Source organism: Rhagoletis pomonella, unplaced genomic scaffold, assembly GCF_013731165.1.
Source record: "Rhagoletis pomonella isolate Grant_MI unplaced genomic scaffold, Rhpom_1.0 Rhpom_scaffold_00004, whole genome shotgun sequence".
NCBI classification, from domain to species: domain Eukaryota; kingdom Metazoa; phylum Arthropoda; class Insecta; order Diptera; family Tephritidae; genus Rhagoletis; species Rhagoletis pomonella.
This window is the reverse complement of record NW_023458558.1, coordinates 28,280,262-28,283,261: the sequence shown is the minus strand read 5'-3', so window position 1 is coordinate 28,283,261 and position 3,000 is coordinate 28,280,262.

The window sequence follows — 3,000 nt, the reverse complement described above, 5'->3', positions numbered from 1 at the left end:
GAAGTCTGATGAGGAGATGTGGTGATCTCCGAAATAGCTGCTATAACTTCTACCGCTTAGACTTTGTTGCTTTTTCAATTTGTCCCAATAAACAATCGTGGTACAAAGCTCAATAAAAATATTAAAAATAAAGATGTTAATAAGCCACAATAACATTGACAAATACAAAAAAAAAATTATGTAATTAAAAAATGTTGAAACAAACATAATGACTATTTTTATTGAAGTAGTGATTCGCGTATTTTTTAATGTCCGATATTGCCATTAAAAATTTAGTAAATTATTGCCTAGTGGAAATTCGGCATAATACGCAGCTCTCCTACGATAACATAAAATCTTTGCGGAAACCTGCGACATTTGCTACACAGTTGTGTCAAATGTCACTTTACACCGGCGCAGCAGTGGCTAATGGCCAAAACGATCCACGTCTTACAGCCAGCGTAGTAACAAAAGCGGTCTTGCTGTTAATAAAATACGAAAATATTGCAACATCAAGTTAACACACCCGAAATGAGTAAATACATAAATAAGTGAAAGTGAAATGACGAACGGACAAAAAACAAACAGACAGAGCAAATGCAACTGTACCTACGAGTGCGAATTGCTAGCTAAATCGATGAGCGTGTAAATTGCCAGACAAATGGAAGTGTAGACAAACAGAGAGGGACGACAAGCATTGTTCACTTCCCACATTTGGGTTGAGTAATAAACGGAATCTAATGAATAACTAAAAAAATGTATGTCGAAATTATTTTTATATTGATGTCTTTGAATCGAAATATTTAGTAAATATTATTGGCATTGACATTTTCTGCTGAAGGGCGTGATTGAGCTTATTGCTTTAAATATTTTGCATTGAATGTTTTTAACTATCTTTAAGGTTTTAAATTTTTCAAAGTGGATTAATAGCGTATAAGGAAGTTATAAATTTTTAAAAATACCCGGTTTAGAGTCGGTTGTAACACTCTCTTTGCCCATTTACCACAAAAAAAGTTATCATCTAATGACATTGAGAATTACAGGAAACATCGCACTGAAGCTAATTTGCTCAGAGTAAAAAGGAATAAATACATTTTTTTATTATATAAAAAATTTCACAACTTCATAAATTTTCAATTGCGAACATTATTTATATGGAAGAAAATAACTGGCACTGTCAAAGAAAAAAATTAAAAATTTCTCAGTAGTTTGTAGCCACTTCAAACCTGCACTTTATTAATATTTCTTTCTCGAAATAAATCTTGTCAACAATATTATATCGGTAAAAGAAATCTATATCTATACTAATTATATAAAGAGAAGTCCCTTTTTTGTAACAGCTAATTTCGCGAGCGGCTGGTTCGATACTCATGAAACTGTGTACATAAATAGCTTTCAGCAACCACCACGTCATAGGAAAATAATAATAATTTTTTTCGGTTGGTGGACCAGGGACCGATTTATTCAAAAAAATTATATTTATTGTCCGATTCGCTTGAAATTTTGTACGTAGGTAGCCTACACTCTAAACACATTTTGTTTAAATTTGCGTATGTTAAGATAGGTAACCAGTTTCCTCTCTTAATGAATGTAAATTTACACACCGTGTTAATTAAATTGAACACTGCTTGTTTACTTTCAAATATCATATGTGTGGCGTAGAACAAATTTTAAATTTGTTTTTTGAGTTCTAGACATTTATTGTTCACAATTCCACAGTTTACACACAAAAAGTTTAAAATTTCCTCTAACAAATTTTTGTTTAAATTTGAGCATATAAAAAGAGGTAACCAGTTTCCTCTCCTAATGTGAGCAAAATTAAACACTGTCTGTATACTTTTACATACCAAATTTGCCACTTGGGGACAAATTACACACAAAGTGTTTAAAATTGAGTAAATATGAGCACTTAAAATTTATTATTTGTAAAAAATATATTTTTACTTTCAAAATGTTTGTAATTTCAAAAATTTCATATGTTAATTTATGTGTATATTTCAAACCAATCATGTTCAAAATCAAATCTTGAATATCTTGTGCGTATATTTCCGCAGAATCTGGTTGAAAAATAAACACATTTCAGTAGTAGTTTTACATGCACTTGTTGGTTCTTTTTTCCCGTGAAGTGGACTAGAAACCGACCAATCGAAAAAAATCCCATTTACCGTCCGTTTTGCTTGAAATTTAGTAGTAGCCTTTTCCTAGATTAAAATATAAGATCCATATTTTCTTCTAATATGTTCCGTTTTGCGTAAAATTTGGCGCGAAGGCAGCTTACTGCCTGGATTAACATATAGGATATTGTTTTTTTTTTTATAGGTCAACCAGGAACCGATCCATTCCCATTTGCTTGAAATTCGGTACACGTATTATAGATATACATAGAATAGAATTGAATTTCCTAATATGAAAAATAACAAAGCTGTTGAAGCTTACTACCTGTGAGGTGAGATATTGAAGTACAGTAGAAAGACATTCATGAGATTCTTTTATGCAGAATATGCCCGCTCTTCCTACTGAAATTACACAAGAAGGGCGACCCTGACGCATGCGTCAACTACCACAGCATTCGCCTCTTAAATGTCCCACATAAGGTCTTATCGAGCGTATTACGCATATGGAAACGAGCTGTCTGGAAGTTACTTATCAGTGTGCCTATAGACTTCGAGAATCCCCTATATACCAGGTTTTCATCGTACACCAAATATAGGAAAAGACCCGTGAGAATAGAATCGACCACGACACCATATATTTACTGATTTCAAGGCCATTTCCTGCAAGATGAAAAGAAGTTGCCTTTATGCCGGGTTTTCTAAATTTGGTATTCCCGCGAACCTAATCAGCAAGTTTGTGTAAACAAACGGCAGCAATATCACCAACTCCGTCAGGAATGGGATTGTTTCAGAGAGGCCGGCACTCTGTCGTGTGATTCCTTTGAACGGAATCGCTCATGTAGAATTTTTTACAGGATCGTAGTAGGTTCAATAACTATTTAGACAATGAAAACATTCGATGAGGCGG